The sequence below is a fragment of the Monodelphis domestica genome, chromosome 2, assembly GCF_027887165.1.
Source record: "Monodelphis domestica isolate mMonDom1 chromosome 2, mMonDom1.pri, whole genome shotgun sequence".
Classification (NCBI taxonomy): domain Eukaryota; kingdom Metazoa; phylum Chordata; class Mammalia; order Didelphimorphia; family Didelphidae; genus Monodelphis; species Monodelphis domestica.
Genome location: NC_077228.1, coordinates 435010177 through 435030958, shown reverse-complemented (window position 1 = coordinate 435030958; position 20782 = coordinate 435010177). Strand labels below are relative to the sequence as shown.

Genomic DNA, 20782 nt, shown 5'->3' with positions numbered 1-20782 from the left:
ATCACATAGGGGTGCTGGAAAATCTATGACATTTAAAATCACATTCTGATGTTTTCCAATAATTAATTGATATTACTACTCTCATTTTAAGTAAATATAATTAAGTTTTTATGATCTTTATTTCTTGCTGAAGATACATTTTCTGATATCTGAATAGTGTGTTTATTAAGCCACAAAATTAAGCATGTGAAACTTTGGGATGGCATTTCCATTCTTGGTTCTATTTCTGATGCAGGATTCAATTGCCTTTTAGTGTTGTTACCATTTGTATTTTTGTTGTGATTGAATATATTTTCATCCTGATCCTGTTTACTTTATTCTTTGTCAGTTAATACAAGTCTAATATTTCTATGAATTTTTCATATTATTTCTTTTCATTATGTGTCTGGATGTGGAATTTCACTGATGTAGGAAGACTCTCAATGAAGGAGCTTACTTTATCAATATATATATCAATAATTATGCTAAAATTTATTTTATTTTATATAAAAATAATTCTTAGAATATTCTTTGTATCACCAAAAAGATAAATAATTTTTCTAAGGTCATTTATCCCAGTATGTCAAAGGAAGAGTTTGAACACAAGTCATCTTGACTCCAAGACTGGTTCTTTATCCATGATGCCATTCTCTCTCATAATTTCTTACAAGGCAATCAGATGTCACATTGGTTCAAGCCATTTCCCAATTGGTGAAAACCTAGTTTCCTTTTTGTTTTTGTAATTACAAAAGCATTTTCTTTTATAATTGTACAATTTGTATAAATTATAGAATTTACTACTATAGAGTAAAGACGAGGGGAAACCTAGTCTAGAAAAAGGATAATAGGAATGGGGTTGGAATAAGAGTACTAAACTAGTGGTGGTGTAAGAACAGGCTATAAAAGTTGAAATAAATGCATTGATTTATGCTATAGGAATTCTCACATTCTTAATCTACTCAGGTGATTAGATATTTTGTTCACTGGCAAAGGGGTCAAAAATATATTGGCATCTGTCATAGAGCATTGCATGATGTATATGCTTAGAAAGCATTTGTAGATTTACTATTACCAAATACTTAGCTAGGTTGTTGGATTGGGAGTTAGGAAGGCATGAGTTCAAACATGGCCTTAGACATTTACTCTCTGTATGTCCCTAGACAAGTCACTTAACCTTTATATACTCCAGTTCCTCAACTGTAAAATGTGTCACCTAACCCTCTGGGTTATAAGGCTCAAATGAGAAAAAAAATATAGGAAGTGCTTTGCAATAAATAATAATGAATAAATAAAATAATAACAAACAAAATGTCTTCATTAAAATATAGTAGGCACTATATTAATGCTTATTCCCTTTCCTTATCTGATTATCAGTTAAACAAAAACAAAAGAATTCTTCTCTCTATCTTCAGTTTGGCTTTCAAAGCCCTTCATGCCCTGAACCTCCCCTATTTTTCTAGTCTTCTTATCTTTTTTATATTTTAGTTCCCTTCACATATTCTATATCCCAGTGACACTGTCCTCTTTGCTGTTCCTCACACATGATGTTCCATTTTCCTACTCTGAGAACTTTCACCTGCTGTCCCCCATGCCTGTATCTCTTACTTTCCTTATCTCTTCCTTTTAGCTTCATCCATTTTTAAAAGTCTCACCTAAAATTCCACCTTCTTCAAGGAATTGGTCTCAGGGAAATTCTTAGCACTTTCTCTCTGAGCTCATGCCAGTTTATACTGTAAATATCTTGTTTGTATGTTGTTTGCATGCTATCTCCTCCATTAACCTCTCTGCTCTTTAAGAGCAGGAACTATTTTTTTTAACCTTTACTTTTATCCCCAATGCTTGGCATATAGTAGGAGCTTAATGAAGAGTATTTGACTATCTCTTCCCCTTTCCCCTAGATTTAAAGATATTTTTTGAAAAGAGTACACCATTATAGTATCTTATTCTTCTGCCATTGTCTAAGAAATAGCCTTTATAAATACAAAGTGGACTTATTACCGTTTTGAACTTTTTTTTTAGTGTTAAAAGCCTCTGCAAAACGTTTCTCCTATATACATAATAATGGCATTTCAATAAGTTGGAAAGAAAGGAAGATCTGAATTAATTAATTTCTTTTCATGAACAGTAGAAGCTTTGTAAAAATAGCTGTAGAATTCAAACAGGATTAGAAATGTAATTCAAAATGATTAAAATGTTTATTCCATTCTATTTTTTATTTAGAAAACCTTCAACTCTGAAGGATTAAACTCAAGTGTCTGAGATGTATACATAGTTGTCCAGGCTTTCTTTGAGATTCCATTTCCATAGCTACAGAGTTTTCAAGCTCATCCTCCAGGTAAGATCCTGAGAGGTTTTTGATGATTAGCTTACTTATGTGTAGTAAAAAAAAAAAGTGGAATTATGGCACAGTGGGAAAAAATCCTAGTTTTGGACTGAAAGGTTCTGAATTTAAATTCAACCTTGGGTAAGTCACTTAATCTTTCTGGGACTCAGTTTATTCACCTCTAAAATGAGAGGATTGGACTAGTTGGCCTCTAAGATACTTTTTATCACTAAGTTTATGACCTAATGTTGACTCCTTTTGATACTGTAAGGGGAGATTTAGATTCCTCTTTGGGCAACTACTATCCAGGCTGATAACTTGAGGAAGAACTTACGTACTCTTTTTTGACTAGACTGGAATAGTAAAACTAGATTAAGCTAGGTCATGATAGTATTTGGTTTTGAGATATGTAATTGACTCACCCTAAAACCAAGCCAAGCTTTTGACTGTTGAGCAATGGAAGAATCCAAAGCAAAACCCTTGTTTTGCTAATTTAAGAGCCTGAAAACTGTGTCTATACCTTTCATAAGATTCATGCAGCAAAGAAATTGGCTTATGTTGCCAGCTCATTTTTTAAAAAGTTATTCTTTTGCAAGCCAAAGGCTGTTTGCAATTCCTCTTTAAAATGGATTTTTTGGTGACGATTATATTTTTTTAAAAATTCTAATATGCTTTCTTTCATTGAAGCAATTATAAAAGTTAAAATTAAATCTCAATAATAAAAATATATTTTAAGAGATTTATTAATGATCATTAGAAATCAAGGAATAAAGAGGGTACAAAATAAAAACCATGTGCCCATGGCTGATCAGCCAGTTCAAACACCTGCCTTACCAAGCTTGGGACTGGAAGTAAAGAGCTGGGACCTTCTACATCCCCGCCAAATATCCCCTATTTACAGGAAGCATGTAATGATAGGAAGTCAGTGGGCTCCTGCGAAATGTAGTTCTTTTTAAGGTAACAAATTTTCAATTATACATTTCCCCCTGAGACCCATGGAAGACTAGTCTCTCCAGTGGGTCTTGTTGAGGATAAGAAGAAAAGAGAACAAAACCAATGATTTCTAGGAACATTGACAAAAAGCCAGTTAGGAGGCAGTCCCCTTCGGCATAAAAGTATACATACAAAGCAAATGCATTCAATCCCACACAGTTCACATCACCATATCCCAAAGTTCTCTGGATCTCCTAGTGCAGCTTGTGGTCTGTGGAGGCATCTTCATGGTGCCTTCTCTGAAGAGTTCATTTTCTGGATTTGGAGAGGTAGCGTGTTTATTAACCTAAAATTACTCTCAAAAAGAATTTACATTTGCAATTTAAAATAATAATACATTGCCCCTGAAGAGGATGTTGAAGAACACAGGGATCACTTAGGAATGTGTGGCTGAGTTATGAGGTATATGAACCAATTATCAAAAGAAAAAAAACCAAAAACATAAAAGAAAAACAAGTGGAAGAAAAAGTAAACTTTTTTTGGGAAGAAAGAAAAAAAATTCAAAATCAGAATCAAAATATAAAAAATTTATGTACATAAAATTTTGAGTAAACAAGAATAAATTCATAACAGGCCCTTATATTAGGGTCCAATTAAACTATCCCACAAGTCTTTAGGACAAAATATAGTACTATTTTACTTACCCATTTGCAGCTAAGACTATGGGAAGTTGCCACTTTATGAAAGATAGAATCAGGACTAGATTATAGGAGCAAGGTAGGAGTCAAATTTGAGATGGTAGAATGTGGGACAAGGAAGACCTGCCTCTGACATATGTCAAAACAGCCACAACCTTGAACCCCAAACAAGTTCAAGTCCTCTTTTCTTGGGTCTAAATTTTCATCAATCCTATCTATATTGGTTGGTCTCTTTGACCTTGTGCTGGACTGGCACTATGCAGTTTAGCTCTGTGCTTCTTTGGCACTGTGCAATGGCTCTTTTTGTATTCTCTTGTCCTGGAATCAGACAGAATTATTTAGTAAAGTCCCATAATTTTTTTTAAACAATCAATTTTTATAGTCTAAAGCTTTTTGGGTATGCATTGACATTATAGCAAATGTATTTCAAACTTATATTACTGCAAAATTAAAAAAAGGTTAAAGAAAAATATTCTCAACACAAAGAAGAGATCAATTTCCTTTTTAACTTAACCACTGTGTGAGTACAAACAATTTTCAGAATAAAACAGTAATATAGTAGATAATGCTCATTCAAAGGAGTACCAAAGTCCCCAAAATTCACAATAGCCCAATTAATTACAATAGAAAACACACCCCCTATCATATTTCATATAAGTTGCTATATGCCAAAAAAACCCAACCAAACAACCCTATGAACTGATGGATATTTGTCACAATTTTTACAGATGTAGAAAATCTTTCAACCTTGGCAAATATATTTTTAAACAAAGTAAAACTTATTTGGGTCTAGAACATCACCAAGAAATATAGATTGTTCTGGTGGAAGTAAATTAAACTGAAGGGTTTTGCAGGAGTTCTTTTTGGATTCCTGCTTCATAGGAACACCTTGGTAGGAACATTTCTTTGTTTCTCGACCTTTAATACAACATTCTTTATAATATAAATATTTTAAAAAATCATCCATTCAGAAACCACTAGTTAACTAAAATTATTTGTGAAGACCCCATAGAATTACTATTTAAATTCTTAGCTCATTAAATTATCCAAAGGTTGTTAGCCAGGTTGAGTTCATCCATCATCTATGTGACACTTAACAAATGCAAAATGGAAGAAAAAGCTGTTTATGGGCTTTACAATATTTTGTTCAATATAGTTATAGGGGAAAGGTAACAGAATATATCTAATAGTTAAAACAGTAGATTAAACTGATTCAGTGTGATGGAATAGTATTGAATACATTTATATATGAACTTAAAACAACAAAATTAAATCTTAAACAAAACAATCAGCAACATACAATAAAATACAGAGACTTTCATTAAAAAAAAAATGGAGTCTGAAAAGGCTTAAAATTTCACCTCCAGTCTCTTTAAAGTTCCTTTTTTTTTTTTTAATTTCAGATCCCTTTTGTCAGCACTGTGGTATTTCCCATAGGGAGGGAGAACATGGATTTTAGGAATCTCAAACTGGGTGAATCTTAAAGCCTGGGCAGTCCCAAATGCAAAGGGTTGTAGGGGGATGAATTTCTCCCCTGAATCTCAGGCAAGATAATTAAAAGGATCAGTGGTAGAAAGAAAAGCTGGAAAGCTGTTTGAAATAGGTAATGCACTGCTTTTTTATAGAATATTCCATGCTTGTAATCAACTTCCTATTTGGAAGAGTCTCTTTCTTCTCCCTGTCCCCCCCACCACCCCATGTAAAACGCTAGTTTCCCCAGAGGGAGTTAGGAGGCTAATTGTTCCTTAAGGACTCCTAGCTTCTTGGTGGCAGCAATCAGCCCAGCAGGGGCAGCAACAACAGTCAGGGTTGGGTTGTGGCAAGGCCAATTTAGGAGTGGAGCTGGAGATCAGGAGGAGGATTTCTGGGGGCTGGGGCTGAGGCCTGGTGAGTGATCTGGGTTGAGAAGGTCAGGAGGAAGCAGGCAGTATAAGCAATGCCAGTCAGCAGTGAGGAATGAGGAAGGAAGGACTCAATCAGTTGGGCTCTTTTTCACCAAGAGTCCCCCAGATAAAAATAGCCCAGCCAGCAGGGAGAGTAAGCAACCTCGCAAAAAGTAGGAAAAGTAAAACCACAACAGTTCCAAAGAGAGTTGGAGTTTGTGAGGGTGGATAGGGTGGGAAAAAAGCCTTGGCAGGAGAAATGTGGCTTAAAAAATTTATCTAGGCTATCTTAAAAAATTAAGAGGTTTTTCTCTGACTAGTGGTTGCCATCAATGTAAAAGTTAAAATTAAATCTCAATAATAAAAATATTATATTTTAAGAGATTTATTAATGATCATCAGAAATCAAGGAATAAAGAGAGTACAAAATAAAAGCCACGTGCACATGGCAGTTCAAACACCTCCCTTACCACCACCACCAAGCTTGGGACCAGAAGTAAAGAGCTGGGACCTTCCATGTCACCACCTAATATCCCCTATTTACAGGAAGTACGCCATGACAGGAAGTCAGTGGGCTCCTGGGAAATGTAGTTCTTTTTTTAGGGTAACCTATTTTCAATTATACACAATTAAGTGTTTAACAACATATATTCCCTATATAGAATTATATATTATATATGTATACATATACATAGAAGACACACAGTATATAAGCACATATTTGTATATATAGTTATGTGTATATTTGTACAGATATGTGTGTTTTATTAACAAAGACAATTAGGCAACCTCTGAAAGTTTTTGAATTGGAAGGCAAAGTAATCTGATCTGTGCATTAGAAGTAATTTTCAGGAATTGTGTGGACAGTTTGAAAAGAGAAAGGAATGGAGAGAAAGAGATCACATAGATGGTCAAATATTTAAAGTTGGTGACATTAGATAAGATTAACATCAAAGGGGGCAGGTAGGTGGCTCAGGTGATAGAGTGCTAGGCCTAGAGACAAGAGATCCTGGATTCAGCTCTGGCCTCAGACACTTCCTAGTTGTGTGGCCCTAGACAAATCATTAACCTTAACTGCCTACTCCTTACCATTCTTCCACCTTGGAACCAATATTTAGTATTAATTATAAAAGAGAAGGTAGGGTTGTGTTTTTTTTTTAAAGAATAGCATTAGAAAATTCTAAAGATGTTGTGAGAAAATATCAGTGACAAAGGACTTTTAAAATGAGGTTGGTACAAAAGACAAATGAAGAAAGACCTCTTGCCATGGAAGGGATAGGAATGGCCAACAATGAGAAAATTTCTTAACATCATCAACAACTCCTTAATTCCTTTTTTATTCCTTTTTCTTCTCTCTTTTATTTTTGTGCCAAGAAGAATGATCTTCAAATTTAAAAAGGTAGAACAAAAATGGTTAATAGGGAATTTGTCATCCAAAATCAAGCTAATGCAGTCTTGGGCTGCATTAAAAGGGTCATAGCCTCCAGAACTGATGAGATGATTGTCCCACTATTCTGTGCCTAGATCACACCACATCTGTAAAACACAGAAATATTACTTTCAGTTCTGGGCTCTGCATTTTAGAAATGATATTGTTAAGCCAGACAGCTTCCAGAGGAGGGCAACAAGGATAGCAAAGGATCTTGGGTCCATGTCATATGAGAATTAATTGAAGAAACTGAGGATGTTTGGTCTGTAGATAGGAAAATGGGCAGATATAATGCCAATCCTCAAGTATACAAGTATTCATGTGGAAGATGTATTATACTTGTTCTGTTCAATCTCTAAAGGGTAGTAGTGGTTGTCAGTTGCAAAAGGACATATTACACTTGAAATCAAGAATATTTTCTAAACTTCCTCTGTAGATAGAAGATCTTCTCTCCTAGACCTGTTCTTCCTTTTGACTCTATTATTTCTCTCAATGATACAATTCACTCATTCTCTCATATTTGAGCCCTTGATATTCTCTTTGACTTTTCCTCTTATCTTGTTAGTTATAATTTGTTGTTCAGTCATTTAGGTATATTCAACTCATGGACCACAGCATGCCGATACTGACCATGAAATTTTCTTGGCAAAGATACTAGAGTTGTTTGTCGTTCCTTTCTCTGGTGGATTAAGGTGACCAGAAGTGATTTGATTTATTTAGTGTCACACAGCCAGTATGAGTTCAAATTTGAACTCAGTCCCACCTGATTCCAGGTTTTAAACACTGTCCCAACAAGCTATCTCCATTCAGATACCCAGTCCTATGAATTCTACCTCTACTTTACTTTTTCTCATCTAGCCTTTCTTTTCTAATCTCACTGATGACCCTAGTTCAGATCTTTACCACATCTGGTCTATTGCAAATAGCTTCTTGGCAGGTCTTCCTTCTTCTACATTTTCCTTTTCCAATGTATCCTTCACATTCTTGTCTTGTCAGAAAAATCTTCCTCATGTATAGATACGGTCATACTGCTGCAGAATCTTTAGCAGCCCCAAACCAAATATTAACTCTGATAAAATATTGTGGGGAATTTATTATATATACATCATAGTTAATTAAAACAAAAATATTGATAATTGCATTTTAGTGCACTGTTTGATAACAAAATTGTTATACTAATTCTGTGCAAATGATCATTTAGATTTTTTCTTTCTTGTTGCCATATTTAGCTTTCCTCAGAATTTGCTGTTATTATTATCTTTAAAATCAGTCTTTAAAAGAATCCTATTGCTTTTTGTTTCAGCAAAATAGTCTCATATTTGTGATATTTTATTTTATACTGTAATATGGGCCTCTTGATAGATTGTTCTTTATTTCACTGATTAAAGATACTTTCTACTTCTCCTCCTTTATGGGGGGGTTTAAAACTTTTGAAGTCATCAAAGAAATTTATGATCCTGAAATAACATTGTTGGTGCTAATCCAAATATTCCTTTTTTCTTTTTCTTTCTTTCTTTTTTTTATTTTTAACATCTACATTTAATAGAGCTCCTTTCTTTTTACAAAATCCTGCCTCCCAAAGATGAACAAACTGAGGTGGTCATAAGATGTTCTCTTGTTCTTATGTTTTAGTAATTACTCTTGGTCTTCTTGGAGTTTAAGTTAATAAACTGACAACTGAAGGTGAAATAAAAAAAAAGAATCTTTATCAACTCACTCTTTCTCGCCTTCTGAATAAAATTCACACCTTTTGGTCTAGTATTCAAAGGCCTTCACAATTTGTCACCACCCTTACTTTCCAGCCTTATCTAAAAGTGACATAAGAAGACATCCTTTTATACTTCAAACCAACAAGCCTGCAGTCTGAACCTAAACATACTTCACTATCTTTGCTTCCTGTACTATGAATTCATTTAATTTTATTTCAATTTGATACACATTAAGTGCCTACTACATACAAGGCATTGTGCTATTATGTTTTGGGGTTGTGTTGTGTTGTATTAAATGGTAGCTAGGTAGAACACTGGATGGATAGGATGCCAGACCTGGAGTCAGGAAGACCCAAATTCAAATTCTACCTCAGAAAAATACTACTTGTGTAACCTTGCACAAGTCACTTTGCCTCTGCTTACCTCAGTTTCTTCATCTGTTAAAAGAAATAATGAAAGCTTGTAACTTGCAGGATTATTATGAGTATCAAATGAGAGGAGAATTGTAAAACACTTAGCACAGTGCAAGGTAAAAAATGTTTGAGTTTGTGTGTGTGTATATGAGTTTCTGCATGTTCAGTAAACACTGGGTAAATGTTAGTTATTGTTATAATAGAAGTATGGTGCCATTGGACAAATAACTCAGTTTTTGATTTGCAAAACAAGGTTAGACTACATGATCCAATCCCTTTCCAGCTCTAAAACCTGTAATTAGCACTCTCAGTGTAATTTTTGGTGAATAAATTTTCATGGAGGTCTTCAAGCAGAATCTGGATAGCTACTTGTTGGGAATGTTGTGGAAGGGATTTTTTATTTGGACAGAGTTTGGGTTATATGTCCTCTGAGTTCCTTGAGGGAGGGACTATTTTTGCTTTTTCTTTTCTTTCCTTTCCTTTTAGTGTTTAGCATGGCGCACAGCACATAGTAGGTACTTAATACAGCCTTGCTAATTTGACTGCTGTTTGCATCCCTTCATTTCACTTATTCATTCAGCCCACATTGCTCCATCTTTTCTATTAGAGAGACTCTTTTTTCATCTGTAAATTGAAAGGAGTTGTCTAAATGATTGTTTCCAGCTCTACAAGTCTACAAGGTCAAATCCTTTACAAGAAAAACAAATTTTATAGAACAAAAAGATTTGTAAGCTTTCACAGATGGTCCTCATATCAGCAATATTTGTCACAACAAAATTTTAGTATCATGAAAAGAAATATGAGTCATGCTTAGGAACATACTATTATGAAAATAATTTGATCAGTGTGTTTAGATGGATGAGGTTATCTTGAGTAGAAGAAGAGAGAAGTTGGCAAAAATAATAAGTAGATTAATAGCAGAGGGAGTGGACAGAGGCAGGAAGCTACTTAGAAAGAAAACACAGTAGGCACAGTAGATACAGAGTATAGGAGTTGAATTTAGAAAGGCCTGAGTTCAAATCCAGCCCTAGACATTCATTAGTTATGTGATTCTTGGCAAGTCACTTGACTTTTTTTTTTTACCTTTTCCTGTATCAGTTTCCTGATCTGAAAAATGAAGACAACAATAGTGTCTACCTCAACAGGGATATATGCAAGGACCAAAGGAATAACATATGCAAAATGCCTTGCAAACTGCATTATGTAAATGCTATTTTTTGGCTTCATTTAAAAAACAACTGGGATGACTGTAATGTAAAATGTTAAATGCTGGAGGGATGTGGCAAAATTGGGACACAAATGCATTGCTGGTGGAGTTGTGAACTGATCCAACCATTCTGGAGAACAATTTGGAATTATACCCAAATGGCTATAAAACAATGCATAACTTTGATCTAGTAATATACTACTGGGTCTGTGTCTCAAAGAAATAAAAAAAAATGGGAAAGGACCTGTTTGTATAAAAATATTTATAGTTGCTCTTTCTGTGATGGCAAAGAATTGGAAATTAAAGAGATATCCATCAAATGGGGAATGTCTGAACAAATTGTGATACATAGTGGTGATGGAATACTATTATACTATAAGGAAAGATGAAAAAGATGATTCTGGAAAGACCTACCTGAACTGATGCAGAGTGAAATAAGCAGAACCAGGAGAACATTGTACACAGTAATAGTAATACTGTGGAATGATTAACTGTGATAGCCTTTGCTACTTTCAGCAACAGCATGATTCAGGATAATTCTGAGCAACTTACATCAAAGAGTGCTATCCATCTCCAGAGAAAGAACTGTTAGAGTAGAAATGAAGATGAAAGTGTACAATTTTTCACTTATGTATTTGTGTTTGTGTTTTGGACTTCTGGTTTTATAAGATTACTCACTTATAAAAATGAACAATATGGAAATATGTTTTTCATGACAATACATTTATAACTGAGATAGAAGTGCTTGCCATCATGGAGATGGTGAGGTGGGAAGGGAGGGGACAGAGGGAGATAAGTTCAATCATATAGTTTGGGAAAACTTATGTAGAAATTTGTTGCTACATGTGATTGGTAAAAAATAAATAAAAAACAGCTGGGAAATCATAAAACATAATCAAAGGAGAGAAAAAAGAAAATTATGTATTGAGGCTAAGTAGTGAGGAAGTCAATCAGTTAAAAGTTCTTAATTATTGGTTGAGGTAGTATGAATTAAGTGACCCAATAAATGATAATTTACATTGGACCATAGATTTCAAGCTGGAAGGCACCCTGGAAAACAACATGTCTAACCCCCTGATTTTATTCTGATGTTTATTATAGAAGTTCTGTTACTAGCTCAAAGTCCCAGAAACAAAACATTGTGTGTGTGTGTGTGTGTGTGTGTGTGTGTGTACAACTTAGATGTAGTAACTTCATTCTTTAGAGAATGCTTCAATGACACCAGAAATTAATTCATTCCAGAAGGGTCTTTAGAGAACATCTGGTTCAACCCCTTAATTTTACTAATGGAACTGAAAGTCTAGAAAGTTGAAGAGACTTGCTCAAAATCACAAAGAGAGAAAAGTTTAAGATTTGAATTCAGGTCCTCTCACCTGAAAGTAATCCAGCTTACTTTCCACTATATGTAACAGTGCATTAAATTCCATGTTAGGTTTTTGGTAGAATTTTGATTTATAACATCTTTCAAACATCTTAAGTGCCTGCTATGTGCCTGATATTAGGAGTTCTTGAGTCCCAGATAACAAAATGGCAAGAAGGTTACAATTCAGTAGGGATCAGGCAGGAGGAAGAGGAAAAGGTAAGGAAGGACTTGTGCAGAAATAAGTGTGATACAAGGTACAATATCATAGTATTTTAGGAAAATTTAAGCAGCAGTTTAGCAGTGTGGCATTTAAAAGAGTGGATGGCATAAACTGTAAGAATTAAAATAGTTGTGGGTCATAAACTGTAGTGATTAAAATAGTGGAAGATATAAATTGTGATAGATATAAGAGTGGGTGAGTAAATTGTGACTGCAGGAAATATGTTTTCACCACAGTGTCTTGTTTTAAATCAAATATTTAAAGTGGTCGCCAGGGAAATATTCCCAATTATGAATATACCCAAGTCAACTGGGTTTTATAGAGATTTTTAATTAATAATACAATGAGGAATGAAGAGAGAGAGAGAGAGAGAGAGAGAGAGAGAGAGAGAGAGAGAGAGAGAGAGAGAGAGAGAGAACGAAGAGATAGTGTGTGAGAGAGAGAGTGAAGGAGGCAGAGAGAGAGTGAAAGAGAGAGAGAGAGAGAGAGAGAGAGAGAGAGAGAGAGAGAGAGGAAATAAATGAGAAAAGAATAGGCCGGCCCAGGAAGCCCTGGCCAACCCAGGCCTAAACCCTAAAAAAAAAAAAAAAAAACAGTCAGTCCTAATCACTCACCATAAGATCTGTTCAAGCAAAGATTCAGTGACAGAGTCTCCCCAGAGGGAGTTCCAGCCAGAGTCAGCCTCCCTTGAAAGACCTCCTTAGAGATTGTCTCTCAAGAGCCTGTATATCTCAAGAGATTTTTTTCAATAGTCTGTCCTTTTTCTTATATAGCGGATTTTCTCCTATGTCACCTCCCCTAAGTTCTTCCATCTACCAATCACAGTAGACCTTTTCCAAAGGACAGCCCATTCTGAATTCACACCTGAGTAAATTAAGCCTTTTAGTAATCCACACCTGAGTAGGCTAGAATCTCTGTGTAAGTTTTTTCCTCTTTGCTCCTTTTAAGTTCACAAGTTGCCTGACCTTTATAGGTACTTAGCACCCTATTGTATTAATTCTAAAAATAGGCATGGTTTAAGTATGGGTGTAAGCATTTCTCATTGTTCAGCAAGGAGTTTTCTCCCCTAAAGCAGTCCTAAGTATGGGTGGAGTAGAGGTCCTCCCATTTCTGATCCAAGTAGAGTTCTCACATTTTAGATCTAAGTAGCTTCACTGTTTAAAATGGGGAATGGTCTTAACCAAATGTTCTAAGGTAGAGTCTGAGAATCTTTTAACATTCACAAGTCTGAGAAATTTCAAGATTCACAGCAGTTAGTGGTACAGTGAATAGAGTAGGAGACCTGGAGTCAGAAATAACTGAGTTCAAATCCAGATTCAGATACTAACTAATCTGGGGCAAGTCACTTATTCCTGTTGGCCTCAGTTTCTTCATCTGTGAAATGAATTACAGAAGGAAATGGCAGATCACTCCTTTGCTGAAAGAACTTCAAATGAAGCCATGAAGAATCTGAGATGAGTGAACAAACAAGAGATCACTTTATGTTGGGCGGAAACATTAACAAACACATAATAAATATCTAACAATTACTTATTGATTTGAATCATGAAGAATAGTTAAATGTAGTATCAAACTACATACTGTACTTAACTTTTTTTATCCACTAGGTGGCTCTTTGCATACACTTTAGGGTTCCAGGGAAGGCCAACCTTTTAGTGAAGGCATCACTATGAATTCATTAAAAACATGTTTCTTGGTTATTTTATTAGATATTTCCCCCAAGTTCTCTTCAGTGAATGACAAGAGACAACCACAGGTTGTTGTGGATGGAAGGTAACAGCAGAATATAGCACCATTTCAGGTCTCCTGACTGCTCCCCGATCAACTTCAGAAAGTTTATTATAGTTTATTTATTTTTTTATCATATATATATATATATATATATATGTACTTTCTCCTAGTTAGTATTCTGAGACCCTAGCAAGGATACTAAGTAGGAAAACCTAGGAGAAAGTACTATAATTATTCAACTGGCTACTATGTGTAAAAGGTCTTAACAGCCTTGCGATTAAACTAAATCAAGTTTAACTTTCTTTCAAATAAGAATGGACCATAGATAGAAAAAGCAGTGATGAATATTAGTTATATTTGATATGAATATAACAGTCATAGTAGAGCAAAATCCATGAATGATATTCAGGGCAAGGTAAGCCCGTTTGCTAATCTCCTTTTCTGATGCTGTAATTGAAACATGCCATTGCTTATTAACATGGCAGGCAGGGAATTACAAGAGAAAAGAGATAAAATTAAAGTCAGACAAAAGAATTGTTTGTCATTAACTTTGGGAAAGTGTCCCACAACTCCTCATAAGATTGAACCATTGCCAAGCCTAACTGATTTTTTAAGTGGAAGAGTTTGGGGAAGCCTTGGGGCTGCCTTGAATACAGGACTATGACAGACACAGTCCTGGAAGACCTATTCCAGGCTATAGGAGATCTGTTTACAGCAGAGATTGTCTTCTGAGGTCTAAGAAAATGATGGAAGAAGAGCAATGATTTCAAGGTTCTCTTGGGAATAATAACCAACTCTTAGAAATTCTTCAAGGAAGGTGGAGATACTGGCAGAACAAAGCACTTTAAGTCTTCATCCTAGGCTAGAATTGCCCCTAGCAACAACCAAGACTTTCTCTGGATAAAGATCTAGACCTTTGTCAGAAAGGCCATTCTTGGGGTGACTACAGGTTTTGCCATACCACTAATGGAGATTAATGGATCTAGGAAATGGTAAACAGGATCAAAGATTCCTCTCCCCTGGTAGCCTTGTCTATACCCACTTTAAGGGCATGATGGGGATTGTACCCATGACAATATCTAACACATAGGTCATTACTTTTTCTTTAACTTCTGTAGGGAGGAAAAACTGACAGATCGTGTCAGGCAGCTAGTAGACATGCCTTGTACTTCAGTCTAGTGGTAAGAAGTTTGATGGTGACAGGGGATTGAAATTTTTTGGCTGAAACCAGAGTTTTTAGATTTGTGGGTTTTTAAAAAAAACATTTCTGGATTGTCAAGAGATGACAGCTGATGTGTGAATTATGAAGGACAAGAGTGTGAGAGCCCTGCTAGTCTCAATGTGATAGATTACAGTATATTTATTATGTGGAAAAGAAAGTATTTTTAATCATCATAGTTTAAAAAATAAACCCTTTATGCCATCTGCCAATTCATTGTTGGAGCATGAAGTCAGATAAAAAGAGAAACAGTAAAATGACAAGAGAGGATGATATTCAAAGAGAAAAAGTAGTGAAAAGGAGAGAGTAGTTTCTAAAGCAAGTAAAAGAAAATAGAGTCATAATATTGCACTGGGCTTGAATCAAATGAAGAGTCAGAGAAACATGGAGGATGTCACATCCCAAGGCCCTAAACATTATTTTTTCATTCCATTTCCATTTATTAAACAAGACAGAATTTGCTTGAATCTATTGATAATTCATACTGTGGGAAATTTTACCCAAACTGCTTCTTGAGGAAGGGAAAAAGAGAAAGGAAAGGAGGCGAGAGGAGCATTTAAGAGTATACTATGTGCCAGACACTGTTAACTTCCCTACAAATATCCCATTTGATACTCACAACAATCTGGGAGGTAGGTGTTATTATTACCCTTATTTTAGAGTTGAGGAAATTGAGGCAGACAGACACTAAATGACTTTTCCTGGATCACATAGCTACTAAGGTGCTAGATTTGATCTCAAGTCTTCCTAACTCCAAACTCAGTGCTTTATCTATTGTGCTACCTAGTTAGAAATGTCTGCTCTTGAGCATTTAATTTTTGAAGCCTTAGTGATTAGCACAAGGCCTGGCAAATAGAAGGTACTTAATAGATGCTTATTGATTGGTTGATATGGGAAAATGACAAATTTAAAGGTGAATGTACCCAAACTATAACCTCTGTCCACCAAACAGGTTATATTCATGTTAATGAAGGCATTGTGCTAGTGAATGAATTCTAGGAAGATTCTTATATACTGTAGTTTTCAGTCTTCCCCTCCTCCCAGTGGAGGAAGGCACTTGCTAAGAAGCAGACTTGTTCATTGATTTCATGTCATTTCCCTTCCCCTTTCAGAGAAGTGAATTCTTTCTTTCTTCTCTGTTTCTTTCTGTTTCTCTCTGTCTCTGTCTCTGTCTCTGTCTCTGTCTCTGTCTCTGTCTCTGTCTCTGTCTCTGTCTCTGTCTCTGTCTCTGTCTCTGTCTCTGTCTCTGTCTCTGTCTCTGTCTCTGTCTCTGTCTCTGTCTCTGTCTCTGTCTCTGTCTCTGTCTCTGTCTCTGTCTCTGTCTCTGTCTCTCTCTCTCTCTCTCTCTCTCTCTCTCTCTCTCTCTCTCTCTCTCTCTCTCTCTCTCTCTCTCCTCCCCCCGCCCCCCGCCTTCGCCCCCCTCTCTCTGTTAGCTACCTCTCATCAATGACCTTTTACTACTTTTGCTTACATGACTGACCGACACACTAGGATGCTAGGTCTGTAGCTCCACTTATTGCCACATGCATTATGGGCTTGTTGATCTAAGGAGGTTCTGCTTTAAGAATGACTAGAGATTTCTATTTCCTCTTTCTCTAGATGAAGAGTAATCCACTATAGGCAAATGGTTCTCATGAGTGAAGTCTTGTCAGATGTCAGTGCTGTAAGTTTAAAGAATACATTGTTGATGGGTTTTCTTTGTTTCTATTTTGGTGCCATGTCATAGTGTGTAGAAATGAAATCTTCGATATTTTATTTAAATGAAAAGTATTTCTAAGCCATCTGAGCTACCTGTTATTGGTCCTTTCTTCATTTTGAATTTTTTTTCAGAAACTGCATTTGTTTTGCTCAAAATATCCTTTGTTCTTTCTATGTATATCACTCTACTGTTTTTCACCTTCTATTGTGTAATATAAATTGTCAAATAGCATTCTTAAAAGATTATGGATTTTTATAGATAAAGAGCAGGATATTGGACTTTCTGTTATCTAGATCAAACTACCCATTTTGCAGATGAAGAAGCAAGCCAAAAAGGTGAAGTGATCTGCCCCAGGTCATGTAGATTTATTATCTATAGCAGCAAAGGCAGGATTTAAAACTAAATCCTTGGACTATGCATATAGTATCCTATTTGCTACAAATTATGGCTATGGTAATGGGAATGTTTCTGTATAGAGTTTTTTTTGGGGGAAAGCATCTTTATCTAAATTCATTGTATTTTTATTTGAAAAATGAAATTTATTCCCATTTTTTCAGTGACTAGTGTGGCACAGCCTAAAATACTTTGAAATCATTGAGGTCTCACATTTTGAAACCTACTTCTGTCAGTTTTAGAGATAAGTCTTTGGCTCTGGCTTATTCTAGCAATATTTACTTTCAACATATTTTACAAAGAATGTTGAAATGTAGTTAAGCTAGATATACCAATAGATTCTAACCCACAAAGATTTTCAGTGGGAAAATAATTACTGACATTTCAGGCTCAATATGGTCCCCTAAAGAAGACCACTGTCTATAACATTACCAGAATACCTTGACCCTAATGTTCTAAAATTTCACTAAAATAGTGATTCCTGAGAAAACATTTTATAAAGAATAAAGGAAATAAATTTCAATAATAGTGCTCATTTTTCTATAATTGAATTAAAGTCTAATATTTAAGCCCCCTATTATGTTTCACTGTTTCATTATGATAAATCTCCAGAACTCCATGTTCTAGTGGTAACTAAGAAACTCATTCAGATGTTATATCACAAGGAATATTTGTAGGGGTTGATTGTTTGTTTGCTTATTTGTTTTTGTAATTATCAATCTCTAAAACTTATCTTTTCCTGAAAATTTGTTGCTGGAAAGTTGCTATAGGTCCATCTGGTTTTTTCTCTGATTTCTTTATATGTCTAGTATAATACATGGTACTTGGAGTATATGAGTATGGTAAATTGGAATCACAAAACCCTGGAAGAAGTATATAAGAACATATTTGTTGTATATAAAACTATTTTTCAATGTGTTTCTCAGGAATAATGATGCTCAATTAACTCAGAGAAGTCTTTTTGTGAAGAGGGACCATTTTCTTCAGGAGTACCATCTCTCAAAGGTTGGATCCTGATTGCCTACAGACAAAATCTCAGTAAAGCAAATGCCTCAGGATGTTTTTTCACTGTAATACTTTTTTTTTTACTATAAGATATCATGGGAAGTAAGTAGTTAGTAGTTAAAATTGAACATTTTTCATTATAATGAGGTTTTTGGTTGTAATAATATTTAGAAAAAACAAAAATTTGAAAACTAATATTTATCTTAAATTCATCAACTCTAGAAAACATTTTTTAAGGAACTCCCACATACTGCAAGGTTAACTGGATTCTACTAGTGTAGGGAAATAATTTTGATATATAATCTAAGTGTGTATTAAAAGGGAAAGTAGCTATTAAATCCCACTTCAGAGAATGCCATTCAATAATCCAATAAGCATTTACTGAAAAAAAATGGTAAAGATTGAATTTAATTCTTTCTTTTTAAAATGGTTTCAGGACAAAGTACTATTTAAAACCCCCCATATACATGGTTTTGTATAACTAAGCTATTTCCATTAACCACAGTCCATAGTAACAATGTTTTGCTGATGTGGTTAGGAGAATTCTGCATAAATAATTCTGAAACACAAACTTTTTTGAGGTCCTTTTCCTTATCCAAATCAGTTTCAATGAAGAGAGTTTCTGGTTGTATACTATATGCACTATACTTAGAAAGGAAAGAGGAAAAGTGATTTTAAAAAAGAGGTTTTTTTTTTTTGTTTTGTTTTACTACCAAGTTTCTCTTAGATTCCTCATGCCTAAATCCTTTCTTAAATATTTCCAAAACAAAGACTATTTTTATTAATTCATTTATTCATTTAACAAGCAATTATAAGTGTCTACTATGTGCCAGATGCCCAAGTGTTGAAGATGAGATACCACTCTTACCTTCAAAGAATTTATATTCTCCTGGGGAGTGGGGAATAGAACAACATATATGCAGAAAAGTCAATGTAAAATATACACACAAGAATTCTGGGGTGATAACACTAGCAATTAGATAAGCCTTGTATAGTTTATGTAGCTTATGTAGCCTCATGAACTGACTTAAAGGAAATTGGGAATTCTAAGAAACTTAGTGGAAGGGGGAATATACTGTATGACTATAGGGTAAAAAGAGCTGGACTGTGTAAAGGCATGGAGATGGGAGATGAGATGCCATGTAAGAGAAAAAGTAAGTTTATCAATTTTATGAGAGACAGAGAGAAAGCGTGTGTGTGTGTGTGTGTGTGTGTGTGTGTGTGTGAGTCTTTGAAAGGTGATCAGGAGCAAGATTGTGCAGGGCTTTAAATGCATAATGGAGGACTTTGAATTTTATCTCAGTAGCAGGAAGGAGGCAACTAGGAGGCTCAATATATACAGTGTTGAACTTGGAGTCAGGGAAGACTCATCTTCTTGAGTTCAAATCTGGCCTTAGACACTTACCAGCTCTGTGACCCTGAGCAACTCAATCCTGTTTGCCTCAGTTCCTTATCTGTCAAATGTCTTTCTCCATCTCATAACCACTCTAATATTTTTGACAAGAAAAATTGAAATGGGGTCATGAAGAGTCAGACATGACTGAGAAACATCTGAACAACTAAAACAGCAGGAAGGAGTCCTTTGATCAGGAAAGTGGCAAGTTCAGGTCTGTACTTAATGAATATCAGCTTGATGGCTAGGCAGTAGATGGATTGGAGAGAGAAGAAGCTTGAGACAGAAAAACAGGTAGGAGAGTTTTCTGTAGTCTGGGTGAGAGATGATGTGAGATTCAACTAGACAAGGCAACAAACACTTAGTAAATTTGTTATATGCGCTGAAACTCTGTGGATACAAATACAAGCAAAAAAGAAAGATATCCTTGCCCTAAAAGAACATGCATTATAATTTATAAAAAGGATCATACAAAAGGGAACTGAAAAGTATGGTGGTGGTGAAAATGTGAGGGAGGAGGATTGGAAGCACACTGTTGGGACATGGTGTTAAAAACTGAAAAGTCAGAGAAAAGCACCATTGGAGAGGGATAAAATGGGTTAGCCTGACCCCTTCTCTGACGTGGATGCCCTGGGAGGTATGAACACATCAATGGGAAAAAGCATCTGGTATTGGAAGATGGGTGTTCTAGGGTGAGCAGGCTATAGGTATTCAGTGAGTTCTCAGGATGAAACTGCCACTGAGGCATAAAAATATGGTGAAAACACTCAAACTGCTCACCCAAACAAAATAATAACAAAGAATGGTCTGATGGCTAGGAAAATCAACAATGTAGGGACAGTGAGTAGGTGAGGTTATACATAATACCTCCTTCCTTTTCATATTGAGTTCAAAATGTGTTTTCACTTGCTGATTCACAACAAAGGGAGTGAGAATAAGGTTTGGTTTCTCTCCATTCTGCAGATTGGGCAGGTGATTTTTGACTCAGTGATTCTCATGACAGAATTGTAAGATAACAAAAAAGTATAAGTTCTATGGAGTTATTTAATTTGAAAGGAGATACCTTACCTGAAGTTTGGGTGAGAAACATATCTATCTTTTTTTTTAAAAACCTTTACCTTCAGTCTTGGAATCAATACTGGGTATTGGTTCCACGGCAGAAGAGTGGTAAGGGCTAGGCAATGG

General features: G+C 35.3%; 1 protein-coding gene across 5 annotated transcripts in view; it reads left to right on the top strand.

The window, feature by feature from the left end:
* IPCEF1 (interaction protein for cytohesin exchange factors 1) overlaps positions 1-20782 on the top strand; it is a 268654-nt gene that overhangs the window by 118171 nt on the left and 129701 nt on the right. The window contains exons 2-4 of one of the 5 annotated variants that reach the window (XM_016428978.2): positions 2200-2314; positions 16707-16770; positions 18126-18204. The exons of 2 other annotated variants lie outside the window; for them this stretch is intronic. The gene's annotated coding sequence lies outside the window, so the exon portion shown is untranslated. The remainder of the gene's footprint in view (positions 1-2199; positions 2315-16706; positions 16771-18125; positions 18205-20782) is intronic. 2 more of the 5 variants (XM_056818970.1, XM_056818971.1) reach the window with 2 other exon arrangements.